Raw genomic sequence first — 18,814 nt, forward strand, 5'->3', positions numbered from 1 at the left:
GGAATACTTTGCTAGTCCTTCTAGGCAGTTAGAATAAAATTTTCAAATCTCAACTACAACCTCATGTGGCTATTTTAGTTACCTGTTCTAAGAAGCTTAACTGTGTCATATCTCCATTAAAGGCTCATTGGTCATCAAAACTTAGTTGTTCATCTGGACTTTCAACCAAAGTCTGGCAGTATTAAAGGAAGCTCTGCCTGCTTTAGGCAAATTACTGCTGAGACTAGAGAACTAGAGTAAACAATACATGGTGATATTAGTCTCAACATTGATATTATACACAAACACACACACACAAAACATGTTAGGAGTAAAAGACTTTTAAAAAAATGAGGTCTATTGGGGAACCTCAATATATTAAACTGATAACAGTAGCTTTCCATTAATACAAATTTTTTGAAATCAATTTATATTTTCTTTGTACAAAATCAACCAATAAGAATATTGTAGATGATTCATTTACAAAAATTTTAAATTAGTTGCTATAGATGACAATAGGCTTATACCGTATTTAGCAATTGGATACTTTCTTGGTTTATTCCCTTTCATGATATGAATGTGATCTTGGTTCATATATGGAATTACTTGTAACATATCAAATTATTGTTTTTGTTGTATGTATTTTATTTTGTATTGTGGCTTGCTTGCAATATGTAAACTCTACAAAAATAGATACCTTCTCTGTTGCTTCCTTTGTATATTTTTGGTACCCACAATAGGTTCTAGGAATTCAAATATTTTTGTTGAATATATTTTAAGGTCAAAACAAAATAACAATCACTATATTTTTGTGAGCATCTGTTTGCCAGAAGTGACCTGGTTTATCTTCACATTAGAATTATGTGTGCTTTACATATATTAACTGATTTAATACTTATAATAACCACAAGATTAGTTAAATTTCCTAGTGTTCAGAACCAGTCTGTACAAGAGCTGAAATTAAACTTCATACATCCTAACTCCAGATGTAGCACTATTAATGCTACATTAAACAGTCAAAATGAGGTAAACTTAAAATAATTAAAGTGAAATCTTTTAAACTAGTAAGTTAAATTTTAAGTAATCAAATTTAGAACCATCACAATAGTCACACTTCAAGATGTCAATAGCTGCATGTTACTAGTGAAAAAATAAAACATTGCCATCATTACAGAAAGCAAAATGACCTAAAAGAATAGCTGGCCATAGTAGTTTATCTAGAATAGTCATTGGTAACCTTTTTTCTGTAATGGGCCAGATAGTCTTTATTCTTTGCCTGCCAGACTAGTCACTTGCAACCGCTCAACACTGCTATTGTAATGCAACATAGCCACAGACAATATTTAAAATATGAGTGTGGCTGTGTTTCAATAACATTTTATTTATGGACAATGAAATTTGAGTTTCATAAAACTTTTATCCTATATAATAAAAGGCTAATACACAAATTGACTGAACGGCAGAATGACTGGTCGCTATGACGCACACTGACCACCAGGGGGCAGACACTCAACGCAGGTGCTGCACCCTTGTGGTCAGTGCACTCCCACAGAGGGAGTGCCACTTAGCCAGAAGCCAGGCTACGGCTGGTGAGCACAGTGGCGGGAGCCTCTCCCTTCTCTGAAGCAGTGCTAAGGGTGTCTGACTGACGGCTTAGGCCCGCTCCCCATGGGGCCTAAGCCATCAGTTGGACACCCCCCGAGGGCTCCTGGACTGCAAGAGGGCACAGGCTGGGCTGAGGGAGCCTCCTGAGTGCACGAAATTCTTTTAAGAGTAGGCCTTCCTTCCCCCGGCAGCCTGCACTGGCTTCCCTTTGGCACCTGGGATCTGGGCTTTGCTCCAGCTGCCAGCAGGAACCCAGGACCTGGGCTTCGCTCTGGCAGTTGGCAGGTACCCAGGACCAAGGCTTCCCTCCAGCAGCTGGCAGGCACCTGGAACCCAGGCTTCCCTCCAGCCCCAGCTTAGTCCAGAAGGGCATCCAGAATGACTTCCAGTCTAATTAGCATATTAACATTTATTATTATAGACTAGAGGCCCAGTGCATGAAATTCATGCGGCGGGGAGGGAGTCCCTCAGCCTGACCTGCACCCTCTCCAATCTTGAAGCCCTCAGGGGATGTCCTACTGACAGCTTGGGCCCGCTCCTGGTGGTTCTCTGCTCTCTGCGGGGCCTACCTGCTCCACACCACCGGCGATGGGCAAGCAGGCCCTGCTGGGTGCTGCCTGCGGGCGCGCTTGGCTGCTCCTGGGTTGCCACAGCGATGGCCAAGCTGACCCTCCTGGGTGCTGTCTGCGTGGCGCACTTGCCTGCTCGAGGGCTATGCTTGGCTGTTCTCGGATCACCGCAGCAAAGGTCAAGCAGGCCCTGATGGGTGCTTCCTGCAGCTGGGCTTGCCTGCTCCCGGGCTGCGCTTGGCTGCTCCCAGGTTGCCGCGACGACGGCCAAGCAGGCCCTGCTGGCCGCAGACACTCCAGAGGTGGCAGAGCAGCAAGACTTGATCCGCTACCTGAGTGGGCAGATCCTGCCTCTGGGTTTGGTCCCCGAGACCCCTGGTGGGGCCGACAGACCCAAACACTCCAGAGGTGGGGCTGAGGAGATTGGGTGCCGCCATCTTGTGGCTATGGGTGCCGTCATCTTTGTGATGGAGTGATGGTTAATTGCATATTTTATTAGATAGGATTATTTTCCCCCTTGAGAATTAAAAGTGTAAAAATATTCTTAACTTCCAGGTCAGATAATAACGGGCAATAGGCTGAAGTTTTCTGATCCATGGTTCAGAATTCCTCTATTATTTTAATTCTAAAATACTATGACTTATAGCATTCACAAATTTCAACAAAACTGTTACCTAGCTTATTGTGGAGCATCGATAAGGACTACCCTTAAGACTTGGTCTCCCATGCATTTCACATATTTGAATATTTCAGTATTAATTATTAAAAGGCAGTGTAATTATCTGAAGATTCATCTCTCAAACTAGTGAACTACTTAATGATAAAATCCATGTCTAATATGTCTTGCAGTATTCACAGTACTTGGCAAATTTGCTGGTCATCAGTAGGAACTTGGCTCCTGTTTCTTGAGTGAGTGTATAAATTTAAAAATTTGGAAATAACTTCATAAGCAATTGCTTATTACATAGATAATGTTCAACATATCATGATGCTTAAATACTAAGGGTTGTAGAATACAAAGCATAATCACAAACACGTTTGCAAAATGATATAAAATCATTTGAAATATGAAAAAGAAAAGAGGATTAAGATCAACTTTAGTTGTGATTATATCAGCTAACACATCACTTGAGAATATGTAAGGTTTATAACTTTGTCATTTATAAAATAAAATAAATAATGACCTATCATCTTCATTTACATAGAGGTATATATTTTTCAAGTCATTTAACTAACAAACTTGATGAATATGCATTAGATGTAATACATCATTATAACTTTACTTCAATGTAGTTATGTCATCTTAGAGAGCAAATTAAAAACCTCTGTATTTCTAATAATTTCCTGAGCATTCAGAGTATAGTAAATATTTTATGAATTATCTAAAGAAAAATATAATCTACAAATTTAGACCAGTGGTTTTCCATGTGAAGCCCAGGAGCTGCATCAGACCATGAAGCGGTATCAAAAATTACTTTTAAGTTATTAAGAAATTCTAAAATAGAACCAGAGTTGGGAACCACTGATATGATAAAGTATACAATTAATGGTAATTTCTCCCAATTTTTTTATGATCTTAAAGTTGGAGCCTGAGTTATCTACAGAACTGTTCGACTGCTCACTATGATGTGCACTGATCGGCAACCCGGCGCTGGCAGCAGGTGGCAGTGGAGGAGCTGCCAGCCCTAATGGGCCACAATGAGAACAGGACCATGGTGGGATGGTGGAGCAGGTGAGCGGGTGGCACCAGGCCAAGGTGAGTGCGAGGGGGGGTCCGATCACCCAGCCGATTGCCCCACAGATGGTGACCAGCGGCAGCAGCAGGGGACGGGGCTGCTGCCAGGCTCTGAGGCATTGAGGGAAACTGGCGGGTGGCCTGGACATGATCAATCACCCCACAGGCAAGATGGTGGAGCAGGTGAGGGGGCAGCACCAGGCCAAGGCAGGGTACCAGGTGGGGCTGAGGGGCTGTGAGGCTGGGGCGTGGGTTAGGGCCTGATCTCCACAGACCACCCCAAGGGACCCCACCCATGCATGAATTCATGCACCAGCTGGCCAACCTCTCCTGACCCCTCCTCCTGGCCGGCCTGGCCCTGATTGGCCCCCATTGGGGTGGGGTGGCCGGACCCCACCTGTGAATGAATTCCTACACCAGTCCTCTAGTTATAGAAGGAAGCATAAAATAAATAATGTCAGATTATATCATATTAAAGAACTAAGGGATGAAAGATCCAAAAATATAAGATTAATATGATTTTTAAAATACAATAATTAAACTAAATGTGATATAAACAGTGTTATGGATCCTCTTGAGAAGACTAAAGCATTCTAGGTGATTTATAGATGTATTGAAAAATTGATGCTAGTGTTATCAGGAAATAAAAAATAGCAAGGGATTATCATTAGAATCAATTCTAAAAATGACATCAAAATCTTGACAGAAAAGTAATTGTCAATACAAAATGAAATATGAGTTAAGTTATCATTTTAAATAATGTGAAAATGTCTAAATTACTAAAATTAGGAACATTTAACAGTTCTTTTCTCTTAAAAGATAAATAGTTCATACTGAATTTTATGTTAGGATTTTTTTAGTCATATAACCAGTATTTTTATTTTACTAAGATTATAACACAGGCATATAGAATGATGTTGTATAATATGACAGACAATGTGCATATTAAAGTGACTGCACTTAGTAAATTAATGTGCAAAGATTTGTAAAGAGACACAACTTGTATATATTTCTCCTTTTTAAGACTCATCCAATATAGGCCATATGGATACTTGTTCTGACTGTGTCTGAAGCAGGATTTTATGGAATAGCAGAAAAGTGAATTATGGTGAAATAATAAAATCTCCAGTAACAGAAGTTTACATTCCCTGGTCTGCTGAGCTTTGAATTAGAAAGTTTTGTACTTGTGACTTATTTTTATAGAGAGAACACCCTTGGGATATTAAAGCAAATAAGAGTTATATCAATATAAAACTGGTAATGTCACCAGAAGTCATCAAGGAATCAATTGATGGTTTGAGTTCTTTCATGAAAGCAATATTTTCTTATCCAAACATTTTGGTAATGTATCATTCAATGATCAATTGTGTATAGACCTCAGTATTTGTATGATAGACAAATGGCCCTCCTATCATGAATTTGATGTATGTAAATATAGTCCATTATTTGCTCTTAAATCTTATGTGTCACTCATATATCATTGTTATTAGAAGTCAAAGGAAAAATAATATTGCATAGTTAAAAAAGCATTAGTGATTGAGGCTTTCTGAAACATAATACAGTAATCTGTCAGTATTTTTTGTAATATAACAGGTAACAGAATGGGTTAATAGATATAAATTAATGTACATTTTTATTGTTAAGAATGTGACTGTGGCCGAGGAGGGTTGGTGGGGGGGGAGGGGGTGGTAAGAGATCAACCGAAGGACTTGTATGCATGCATATAAGCATAGCCAATGGACACAAGACACTGGGGGGTAGGGGAGGCCAGGGAAAGGTAAAGGGGGGAAAAAAGGAGACATATGTAGTACTCTTTGTAATACTTTAAGCAATAAAACAAAATTTAAAAAAAAGAATGTGACTGTGTATTAATATAGGTTAATAACAAATGTGCAAAAATTAGTCTGGGAAACAGAACCTGTGGAGGAGAGAAATGGAGAAATGCTATTTCTAAAATGCTTACTTATATAATAGTCCAGCTGTATAAGAAGGGGGATCCTTTAAAAAAAAACTTACAGTTAGATCTTGTATAGTTTTGTGGTTCCTGAGATGCTGGTCAAGCTCTAATAAGTGTATTCAATGGTAAATTAAACCAGCTGCTTCAGTAATTTTTTTTTAGAAGATGATGATAACCTAATACTCTAACTTTGTTTTTGATTAGACAATTGTGTGCAAGTCATGAATCATGTGAGCTTAATTCATTACAGAATCAACACCTCTGTAATAATGCATATTGAGAGTGCTTAGTTTTATTAGAATCTAAAGACTGGATAAAACATTATCCTTTTGGATCCCTAAATATTTGGATAAAGTACTCATTTTTCCAATTACTATTTATCTAGATTTTTAAAAATGCCATTTCTCAGATCAGTTATCACAGTGCTTACTTTATTTTAGATTGATGTGTTTAAGGTCAGAGAACTTTTCAATAGTCATGGGAACCTGGGATTTTCACTGCAACTGCACTCAAATTTGATGAGATAGTTTCATATAAAAATTTGTAGCAAATGCTCCAAAATCCTATGGTATTCATTGCAATGTAATTGGATTGTGTCTAAACTTACTGGATCATTCTCATGCCAAATGATCTAGTGTCCCTGCAATTTACTATCACTTGAAAAAAAAGTGCTCCTGAAGAGGTGTAGAATTTCTACCAAAAGTGAATTTTATTTTATTTTTTATTTTTTTTAATATATTTTATTGATTTTTTACAGAGAGGAAGGGAGAGAGATAGAAAGTTAGAAACATTGATGAGAGAGAAACATCGACCAGCTGCCTCCTGCACATCTCCCACTGGGGATGTGCCCGCAACCCAGGTACATGCCCTTGACCGGAATCGAACCCAGGACCCTTCAGTCCGCAGGCCGACGCTCTATCCACTGAGCCAAACCAGTTTCGGCCAAAAGTGAATTTTAATCCTACTGTTTAGTTTTATGACTAAGTTTTAAATGATCACTTGTCCCTTACTTATCTTTCTAACCTGATTTAATACCATGTGTCACTCTAATCCTCTATGACCAACACATTGTTTTCCCTGCTGATCCCTTACATCCCACGGACCACCATGCCTTCTGTGTTTTGGCTCATCATGCTTTTTCTGTTTAAAATTCCTCCTGCCCCCTTCCTTCCTCCCTTTCCTTATTTCCTTTTACTTCTATAGTTTCTATTCCTACAATATTCAGGGCCCAGATTTTGTTCCAATTTCCCTGAAACTTTCCTTACTATCTCACCTCTTATTGATTACTCCTTATCCTGAAATGCTCAATTATTTTTTTACCCTTTGGCTATAACTTGAACTATGCTATAGTTTAATATATATATTTGTATACATATGCCCTGTTATTTTTTTAAAAAATATACATATCAGAGAGGAAGGGAGAGGGAGAGAGAGATAGAAACATCAATGATGAGAGAGAATCATTGATCAGCTGCCTCCTGCACATCTCCTTACTGGGGATCGAGCCCGCAACCTGGGCATATGACCTTCACCGGAATCGAACCCAGGACCCTTCAGTCTGCAGGATGACACTCTATCCGCTGAGCAAAATCAGCTAGGGCATGCCCTGTTATTTTCTAATGCATCAGGCTTCAAGGGCATCCCTGAAGCATCATGGTTCAGTCCGCACAAGTTACGAAGTAAAGTTATCTGTGTCCTGATTCTTAGTGTCAGTGTTTGTCCTGCTGCTAATATTGTTGGCCTTGAAGAGTTGGGGCTACAAGAATTTACTGTGTTCTGTTTCCTTTACCCATACTCAGGCCATTTTTTCTGGATTTCCCTAGAAAAACATGAATTAAGAATTTTCTTATTCACAAACAAAATCAAGTACTCATCACCACATAAGTTCTTAAAGCAAATGGTTAATTTTGAAAGTATACTGGGCCAGTATGATAAGGCAATTGAGAGCATAGGGCCTAGAGTACCAACTCCTGGATTCAAAAAGTGGCTTGGGGACTTTTGGTTTCAGCTCTGATTTTTAAAGAGCTTGGGAGTTATCACTCCTTTCCGCACAACAAGAAAAAGCTGAACAGACTGAAAATCAATGACAGGGCAAATTACCACCCTGAAAACTGAAGAGACAGATGAACAGGGAGAGTCACAACTAAGAGCTGCTTATCTGGACTGCGACCCACTAGAGCCATAAGCTGAAAGGAACACTTAATGGTAATTTGGATTAATTGCTGGAGGCTGAGTATGGAGTAGCATGAGAGTTAGAAACTCGTGGGGCTTGCCACATTAAGGAAGATCTACACTTACATGGGGTTTTTCTCCAGGAATCATGCCAGGTTCACCAAAGAACCAAGAAAAATCTCTTTGTGCATCTGGTAGAGAAATGGCACAATTAACCCATGTAAAATAAACACCAGAGCATTATCCATAACAGATCCTGCTCTTCTGGGTAAAGGACTTTACCAGAGCCTTACTCAGGGAAAGGTATTTGAGTCACTTTAGACCTCTTTAGCCTCCATTTTCATCTGCGAGGTAGGGGGAAAAAGCTGAAATACATTTGTGAAGGTCAGGATCCAGGGGCATAGGCCCATTGAGAGACTGAGATTTATTCATAAGATTATCAATCACTTCCTCTCTTCCCCAACTACTGTATTAGTTTTCTAGGGCTGCCATAACAAAATACCACTGAATGTGTTGCTAAAAAAAAAGAATACATTTTCTTATAGGTCTGGAGACTGGAAGTCCCAGATTAAGGTATAGACAAGTGTGATTTCCCCTGAGGTTTCTCTCCTTGGCTTGCAGATGGCTGCTTTCTTGTGTCCTTTCTGTATGTGTGTGAGTGCATCTCTAGTGTCCCACTTCTCATTAGGACACCTGTCATATTGGATTATGGTCCACCAATACTACCTCTTTTAACATTAAGGACTTACTTAAAGGCCCAATATCTAAATACACTCACATTTTGATACTGGGGATTAGGACTTTAATATGTGAATTTTGGGAGGACACAGTTTAGTCCAAGTACCTACCACCATAATAACACTGGATTACAGCTGAAAGAATTGCAAAATGCAGACTATTTCTAAGGAGTTTTTAGAGAAACCCAAAGTCAACAGGGGCAACAAAAAACAAAGACAGTAGAGAAATTTGAAACCCTTGGCATATACAGCTATGAAAAGAAAAACAATTAAACACAGTTTAACTCAGCCAGATTAACATCAATCTGATACTCAAAGTCTACTCAACTCAGTTTCTATTACCCCATATATGTTGTCTGATTTTTAATTTTAAAAAGTATAAGGCATGATAAAAAAAGAAAGAAAACAGTCTGAAGTGACAAAGAAAGTATCAGAAGAAGTCTTACATGTGGCATAAATGTAAGAATTATCGGAAAAATAATTTAAAATAACTATACTTAATTTTAAGGACTATAATGACAAAAGAAGAGACCATTCAAGAACAGATGGATATGTAAGCAGAGAGACAGATCAAAGAACAGTCTAGAAATTCAAAACCAATGTAACAAAAATAAAAAAATGCTTTGATGGGCTTATCAGTAGACTAAGATGGTCAAGGAAAGACCAGTTAGCTTGAGGTGAGGTCAATAGTAACATTCCAAATGAACATGCAAAACAAAAAGAGAATCTGAACAAATTGAACAGGCCATGCAAGAACTGTGGGATAATTTGGAAAAACAAAACAAATATGAGAAGGAAATGAAAAAATACAGAGTAAGAGAAATATTTGACATGAGAATGGCTGAGAACTTTCCAAAATTAATAAGATACCAACTGCAGAGGAAGAGTACATAAACCAAGCAGAGTATAAACTAAAATGTCTCCACCTAGCCATATACTCAAACTGCAAAAACTAAAGACAAAGAAAATCTTGAAAGAAAACAAACTCTTTGTTTATAGAGGAACAAGCATAAGAATCATAGCCAACTTCTTACTAGAAACCATGTAAGCAAGAAGAAAGTGGAGTGACATTAAAAAAAAAAAAAGCCACAACCTAGAATCTATATCTAACAAATTTCTCTTTCAAAAGTCAAAGAGAGCCCTAACTGGCATGGCTCTGTTGGTTGGAGCCACGTCTGAAAGGCTGTAGGTTCAATTCCTGGACAGAGCACATAACTAAGTTGCAGGTTCAGCCCCTGGTTGGGACACTTATAGGAGACAATGGATCAATGTTTCTCTCTCTCTCTCTCTCTTTTCTTTTCTCCCTCTCTCTTTTTTTCTCTCCCCTTCCTCTCTCTCAAATCAATAAACATATCCTGTTTTGAGGATTAAAAACAAAAGTGAAGCAGAAATAAAAAGAAATATTTTCAAAAATGAAAGATAGACTTTCTCAAATGAACAAAAATTCATCACCAGAAGACCTGTCCTTCAAGAAATATTAAAAGAAGTTCTTTAGGGAGAGGGAAAATAATATAGGTCAGAAACTCAGATATACATTAGAAGAATAAGCTTCAAAATGAGTAAAGTTAAAACCCTTTATTTGTATTTGTAATTGATTCAATTATAACTTTAAAATAGTATCATTGTATCATATGATGATAGCATATAGATAAATGAAGTGAATATTAGCAATGTCATATGTAATGGTAAGGAAAAATTGGAAATATTCAATTATAAGGTAGTAGTACTGTATGTAAAATGGCATAGTGTTACTAAAAAATGGACATATAATAATTTAAAATCTATATTGCAAGCCCTAAGGAAACCATAGCTTATTCTTAAATAGTTATGGTATATTAGAGGCCCAGTGCATGAAATTCATGCATGGGGAGCGGGCCTCAGCTCTTCCTGCACCCTCTCACAATCTGGGACCTCTTGGGGACTGTCTCACTGCCGGTTTAGGCCCAATCCCGCAAGGATCCTTGCGGATCAGGCCTAAACTGGCAGTCGGACATGCGTCTCGCAATCCGAGACTGCTGGTCCCTAACTGCTTGCCTGTCTGGCTGATTGCCCCTAACCATTTGTGGGGGGGCGGGGCCAGCCAGGGTGAGAGGCAGTGCTAGTTCTGGTCTCTGGTCATTCTGACTGTTCCACTTTTTGGTCACTGGGCTTTTATTATATAGGATACTAGTGGCCCAGTGCACAAATTTGTGCACATTGAAAGTGAGTTAATTAGAAAAAAATATTTTAATATTGCTATTTGCCCTTTCTCTATAATAGAAGTGTCAGAGATAAAAGAAAATTAGTAAAATATATATGAAAATAATATCTACACTAATAAAAGGGAAACATGCAAATTGACCATGCCTCTGCTACGCCCACCAGCCAATCAGGGAAAGTATGCAAGTTAATCCAACAAAGATGATGGAGGCCATGGAGCTGGAGGCTTGGGTTGCCCCCAGCAATGGAGGAAGCCAAGCTTCCCACCCACCCTGGCCGCCGCTGAAGGAATGGCTGGGGGCCTAGGTCTGTGGGGGGCGTGGCCAGCCTGAAAACGGCCCTCAGCCCCTCACCCAGGTTGGCCAGGCACTCCAGCAGTACCCCCACCCTGAAGGGGCTCTGGCCAGCCTGAAAACAGCCCTCAGCCCTTTACTCAGGCTTGCCACACCCCCATGGGGTGAGGGTCCCGCTGGGGGGCATGGACAACCTGTAAACAGCCATCATCCCCTCACCCAGGCTGGCCAGGCACCCCAGCTGGGACCCCCCACTCTGAAGGGGGTATGGCCAGTCTGAAAACAGCCCTCAGCTCCTCACCCAGGCTGGCCATACCCCCATGGGGTGAGGGTCCCGCTGGGGGGCATGGCCAGCCTGAAAACAGCCATCAGCCCCTCCTTCAGGCTGGCCAGGCACCCCAGTGGGAACCCCACTCTGAATATGGTGTGGCCAGCTTAAAAACAGCCCTCAGCCCCTCACCCAGGCTGGCCACGCCCCCCCAGTGGGGATCCTCACCCCATGGGGGCATGGCCTGCCTGAAATCCACCACAGGCCCCTCTCCCAGGCAGCCCCATGGCCCAAAGGAACCCCCACCCTGATCCAGGACACCTTTCAGGGCAAACCAGCCACCCCCACCCATGCACCAGGCCTCTATACTAATAAAAGGGTAATATGCTAATTAGACTGGGAGACCTTCCAGGACACCTTCCAGACATTCTTCTGGACAAAGCCATGGTGGTGGAGCCAAGGTAGAGGCGGTTAGAGGCCAAGAGTGGAGGGCAGTTGTGGGTGATCAGGCCAGGATGGGACAGTAGTTGGGGGTGATCAGGCTGGCGGGGGAGCATTTGGGGGTGAGCAGGCCAGCAGCAGAGTGGTTAGGGGCAATCAGGCAGGCAGGAAGTTGAGCGGTTAGGAGCCTGCAGTCCCAGATTGCGAGAGGGATGTCCAACTGCTGGTTTAGGCCCGGTCCCTGTAAACCAGCAGTAGGACATTCTTCCAGGGGTCCCAGATTGGAGAGGGTGCAGGCTGGGCTGAGGGACACTGCCCCCCTTGCACGAATTTCATGCACTGGGCCACTAGTCTGTGTGTGTGTGTGTGTGTGTGTGTGTGTATTTTTTATTAATATATAAACAATAACAACATGATATAACAACAATAAAGACATGATATAAAAACAACAAAAACATGATATAAAAACAACATTGATACAAACAATGACTGATAAATTGATTAAACTTATTCTAATATCTCCTTGTATACCTCATTAAGAGTAAAAACACTTTCAGAGTGTGTGACTAATTTCCCTTGTGATGAAGTTAGCGTCACTCAATCATCACTCAAATATGTGTGAAAATCTTCATCAAGTATATTCAAAATTCTTCATTTAATTTTTGGACGTGCTCATTTATTGGACAAAGAATCACATGTTTAGGCATATTTTTTAATGTTATCTACAGATATACTGTTTCTAAAGGTAGCTTCAATAATTGATCTGTTACAAATCATTTCATAGGGGATTTCAATAATATCGATTCCTAAATGAAAACTGCTATCAAGTTTGCCATCTCCAAGTTTTACTAACCATTCACTATAAGCAGAATCCTCTGATCTCATATTTGTTTTAAGAGACAACTTTCTGAAACACCCCCAAACATTGCAGTACTTTAAACTCATTTGTATTATGGCTGATTGCATAGCAGGTGGCACAACACTGAGACATCGTCAAAAATCTCCTCCAAGGAGAACTTTCGCACCAAATGCAACATTCAAATTCATATTTTCTCTTAGTAATCTATCTATGGTGTTTATAGCATGACTGGATGCCATGGTGCATCCATCAATAATGAGAAGTTGGGCCCTTTTAGTGGTTTTAGCAACTTCATTCTTTATATCAAGTCTAGAAATTAAAATTGGTAATTTATATTGGGAATGAAAGTTTCTTCCACCAAGAAGTAAATTTGCAGCAATTCCTGTAGACCAGTGGTTCTCAACCTTCCTAATGCCGTGACCCTTTAATACAGTGCCTCATGTTGTGGTGACCCCCAACCATAAAATTATTTTTGTTGCTACTTCATAACTGTAATTTTGCTACTGTTATGAATCATAATGTAAATATCTGATATGCAGGATGTATTTTCATTGTTACAAGTTAAACATAACTAAAGCATAGTGATTAATCACAAAAACAATATGTAATTATATATTGCGAAATATCTATTTCTAATTAGAAATAAATGAAATTTTGTCTTTTTTTTTTTTTTAAATATATTTTATTGATTTTTTACAGAGAGGAAGGGAGAGAGATAGATAGTTAGAAACATCGATGGGAGAGAAACACCGACCAGCTGCCTCCTGCACATCTCCCACAGGGGATGTGCCAGCAACCCAGGTACATGCCCTTGACCGGAATCGAACCCGGGACCTTTCAGTCCGCAGGCCGACGCTCTATCCACTGAGCCAAACCGGTTTTGGCGAAATTTTGTCTTGAAGCATGGTGTAGAATGGGTAACAGTCTTAATATAACAACAGTAAACTACATTGCTACATTTTATGACAATGCATAAAAAGGCAACATCAGTGCGAAGGTTGAAATTGCTTCTTTCTCACCAGATCAGAAATTATCGGGGCAGTCTTTGCAAGAGCTCAACGAAGATCATCTTCCACAACAAGTCTACTTCTGTATTTAGACTTGATAACCAACAAGCTGGAAAACCCTGTATCACAAAGATATGTTGTTGGAAATGGAAGAAGAAGGTGCAACACAATCTCAGACAGAACAGGATATGACTGCAAACACTTGATCCAGAATTTTGTAACTGGCATTGTAGAGAAATCAGTTCTCGCTGCATCATTGTTAATAAGTTCAATGAACTACCCTTGTGCTGTCTCAGGAACATCTTCAACTTTGACTGTGAATGGGCTTCTGGCAAGTGCAAATGCGGTGTCAGGTAGATTTAGAAAGTACGATGAAATTTCGTCTGCAAGCATGTGCAAGTGTTCTTTCACAGAAATTATCATCGTAATCCTTTTGTCTAGTTCAATGTCATGTTCCTCAAAGAAAGCAGATAAGGTAGGCAACATGTAAATTTTATTTTCATCCAATTTTTTTTGCCAAAGCTGAAGTTTCATTTGGAATGATCGGATCTTTTCAGACAAATCGAGGCATGTTGCATTTGGTCCTTGCAGTGATAAATCTAACTCAGTCAAGATGGCAAAGATGTCAACCAAGTAAGCTATTTTCTGCAGTTCACTTTTATCGCCAAAAAGTGCTTTGAACTGCAGTCTTGCTTTCTGATTAAAAAACGTTTTGAGTTCATCACGAAGCTCAAAAACACGTTTTAAAATTTTTCCTCTCGACAACCATCTCGCTTCAGTGTGAAATAGCAGAGCATTGTTGCACAGTTGCAAAAACAGTCGACTGTTTAAAGTGCTCGCCTTTACAAAATTGACACAATTTATGATGCTTTTCATTATTTCTTGTAACTCTTGTGGCAGTGTCTTCATTGCTAATATTTGCATATTAATCATACAGTGAGTTCCGATGACTTTTGGTGACTCATTCAACACCAAACGTTAAAATCCAGATCAACATCCTAGCATAGCTGGAGCACCATCTGTGCAAACACCACAAACCTTTTCCCAAGAGATCTTATGCTCTTTCAAAAATGAATCAACTGTGTCAAATACATCACGTGCAGTAGTTGTTGTTTCAAGAGGTTTGCAAAAAAGAAACTCATCTTTAAAGTTGCCATCATTAATATACCTCATGTAAACCAGTAACTGTGAACAGTTTGCAACGTCTGTAGATTCATCAAGCTGGATTCTAAATTTTGGAAGTGGAGCAGATTTAATTTCCTGGATTACCTGATCAAGGATATCTGCAGACATGTCATCTATTCTTCTGTGGACAGTGTCATTAGATAAGGAAATTGCACTCAATTTCATAACAAATTCGTCTCCGATCATAACTCGAACAATGTCTTTGGCTGCTGGCAACAGTAAATCCTCAGCAATGGTGTGAGTTTTCATAGCCCTGGTGATTCTGAGTGCCATCAAATATGAAGCTTCAACAGCTGTTATGTTTTGTTTGTGGTACTTGCCACCAGTGTCAAGTCTGGCTTTCTTGAGTCCATCAGCTTTGCTTCTAAAATAGTTGGTATCCTTGCCAGCAAAGCTCAGATGCTTGCTATCAAAACGACGTTTTAGTTTGTTTGGCTTCATAGATTCAGCTGATAGAACTTCACAACAAATAACACATTGCAGTTTCTCAATTCCTGTTGTAATTATTGAGGTAAAACCATAGTGAAAAAAAACCCTCACTATATTTTCTTTTCTTAACATTCTTCTCTACATGATCCATTGTCATGGGATGGTTTGCTAATGAAAATAATCCTATTTAATAAAAGAGAAACAGGCAAATTGACCATACCCCCAAACACTTCCCATTGGCTAATCAGCAGGATATGCAAATTAACTGCCAACCAAGATGGCGGCCGGCAGCCAGGCAGCTAAAGCGAACAGGAGGCTTGCTTGCTCCAGTGATGGAGGAAGCCAAGGTTCCCTGCCTGCCGCTGCGGGCCTCTGAGCTTGCACTCTAAGCAACTATGTTGCAATTATAGAAGCTAAACAAAACCCAGAAACCTGCTTTCAACCGTCAGAGCTGGAGCGAGCAGGACCGAAACAATGTTGCAATTATAGAACCCAAACAAACCGTAGATTCCTGCTTTCAGCAGCCGAGGCCTCAAGCTGGAGCCAAGTCTCAGAGCTAAAGCCGGCTCTCAGCTCCAGTGACAGCCGTAGAAGGTAAATAAATTGCAGAATAAAAAAAAAAAAAAAAAAGGAGAGGTTTGGAGCTTCAGTAGCCCACCAGCCTGAAAACGGCCCTCAGCCCCTCACCCAGACTGGCCAGGCACTCCAGTGGGGACCCCCACCCTGAAGCAACAAGATGGCGGCTAATTTGCATACTGAAGGCGGGCAGCAGCGGGCAAGGCTGTCCGCGGTCCTGGGACCCGGATCTGTGACCCTGCCGGGTGGGGGGCAGCACTTGAGGCTGTCCGCGGTCTGGGACCGGATCTGTGACCTGGCAGGCGGGGGCAGTGCTTGAGGCTGTCCGTGGTCTGGGACCCGGATCTGTGACCCTGCCAGGCGGGGGGCAGTGCTTGAGGCTGTCCACGGTCTGGGACCCGGATCCGTGACCCTTCATGGTGGGGAGGCAGCTCACACAGGGGCGGATCGGCTGGGGTTGGGCAGGGCAGGACGCCTGGCTTCTTGCCCAGCCCCAGTCACTCTGTGCAGGTGAGCAGCACAGAGAGCCTCTGTTCAGGGGAGGCAGGCCAGTGGAGGGCGACCTGTACTCCCACATGGTGGTGGTGACAGCTGTGAATGCGCCAAGCAGAGCCTGCAGGCTGAGCTGAAGTAGAGCCTGCAGGCCATCAGTGCCCAGGAGTGGCTGCACAAGATCCACCTCCTGGCCCAGAAGGTGCAGGATCGCAGGGACAGACACCGTGGCGGGCCAGACTGAAGTCCTCTTGGCCGCACCATGGGGGTTTGCAGATCTGCAAAGCCAGAGGCCTCCGGTGTGCACATACCCCCCGGTGTGCAAACATCCCCCAGCACACTGTCACCCTCCCACGCCTGCAACAGTTGCAAACCAAGGTGTGCACAAGTTCCCCCCCGCCTCTCCACTGCACTTCCATCAACCCAGCATGCCTTACACCCCCACAGGATGTGCACACATCCCCTCTGATGTGCTCACGTCCTTTGGATAGTGTCTGGGTGTTCTGGGTGCTGAGGGTGGGCGCCTGTGAGATGACAGTGAGAGGGCGGAGTGGTGATGCCCTGTTCCCACGGAGGCCAGTGCAGCTACGAGATCACCTCTGGGGGGTTAATGCAGGTGCTGAGGCAGGAGCAGGTGCAGACAGACACACCTGGTGGGTGCGGGCGGCCCTCTCTGAGGTGCCTTCGTTCAGCGTTTAAGATCAAGAACCCAGAGGCGGAGAGGAATTCCGTCCTCTCAGTAAAACAGTGGGATAGTCGGGGCGACTGTAGAAGAGGAATGTGCACTTTGGGTGCCAGCACCCATAAGCGAAGGCTGCCCTGACTGAGCCTTGCTTGCTTGGGGCCTAGCGCACTCCTGCCAGGCAGTGGGTGACAGGACATGCTTTTCTGAATTAATGAGAGAAAATGTTGATTCTCCTGCTGCCCACGAAGGTGGAAAGTGAAGTGGGGAGACATGTGGGGAGTGAGCAAGGTTCCCTGTCTGGGGTTCCAAATCTGCTGTTGGTTTCTTTCACCGCTGACTAGAGATATACAGAGCGTCCCCCCAAAATGTATACACACTTTGAATACCTACTAATTCCAATGGTTTTAAGCATAAGAAAGAAAAAACAAAGGAGCTGTTATCTGATAAAAGTGTGGGCACAAACAGGTAGTTGGACATTCCCTGAGGGGTCTCAGATTGGAGAGGGTGAAGGCTAGACTGAGGGGCCCCTTCACCCCCCGCCCCCCAGTACACAAATTTCGTGCACTGGGCTACTAGTATATAACATAACTTTAATAATACAAAAGATGATACATGGCATAGTTAAGTCAATACAGTTCATTAAAGTTTCCTATGATTTACCATTTTGTGTTGATTTTTACATACCTGTTACTCTCACAAAGGGGCAGTGTTCACATTAACCACAGCTGAATATAAAAAGACCAATCAGCATCCAGATTAAGTTGCCATGGTACAGATTTTTTTTTTTGCAGTAATTGATTTTACAGTACATGATTTTACATTTACCCAGTAATTATAATTCATGAAGTGTCGTTTTACCTCCAATACTGCTGCTTTCAACACAGTAGCTGTTTTCAACACAGCAGCTGCTTTCTACATAGTAGTTGCTCTCTACACATGTGTGACTGGTCCGCATAAGTACATTATGGCACCAACCCTGGCACATACACCTGTATTTGTACAGGGTGTATGTAATGGGGTTGGCGCGATGATGTCATCACGCAAGGTACTTGTATGTGAGCATATCTGCATGTGGGCAGACCTGCCTGGAGATGGATAGAGGAGTGGTGCCTCAGTTCCTAAGACCATCAAAAATATGTTTGTTCTGATGGTCTTAGGCTAGCCCTGTGAAAGGGTCGTACGACCCCCAAAGGGGTTGCGATCCACAAGTTGAGAACCGCTGCTGTAGACACTGTAGGTAAAAACAGTACCGCCATGACCTCTAATATAATGTACTAGAGGCCTGTTGCATGAAGAGATTCATGCAATAGGCCTTCCCTTCTCCTGGCTGTGGGCACCGGTTTTCCTCCGGCACCAGGGACCCAGGCCTTCGCTCTGGCCAGAGCCGCCTTCCGTCTTCCGTCTTCGTGGCCCCGGGCAGAGCCGCCTTCCGTACTCCATCTTTGCTGCTCCAGCCGGAGCCACCTTCAGTCTTTGCTCTGCTGCTTGGAGCCTACATATGCAAATTAACCGCCATCTTTGTTGGCGATTAATTTGCATATTGCCCTGATTAGCCTATGGGAGGTGTAGCGAAAGTATGGTCAATTACACTGTTTGTCTATTATTAGATAGGATTAAAACTTTATA

General features: G+C 42.0%; 1 pseudogene; it reads right to left on the reverse strand.

Annotated features, from left to right (window-relative positions):
* Positions 1-13,800: 13,800 nt before the first annotated feature.
* On the reverse strand, positions 13,801-18,143 carry LOC139002611 (protein FAM200C-like; annotated as a pseudogene).
* Between the last annotated feature and the right edge of the window lie 671 nt (positions 18,144-18,814).

Source organism: Myotis yumanensis, unplaced genomic scaffold (genome assembly GCF_028538775.1).
Source record: "Myotis yumanensis isolate MYYU_CA2020_CCGP unplaced genomic scaffold, mMyoYum1.0.hap1 SCAF_2, whole genome shotgun sequence".
NCBI classification, from domain to species: domain Eukaryota; kingdom Metazoa; phylum Chordata; class Mammalia; order Chiroptera; family Vespertilionidae; genus Myotis; species Myotis yumanensis.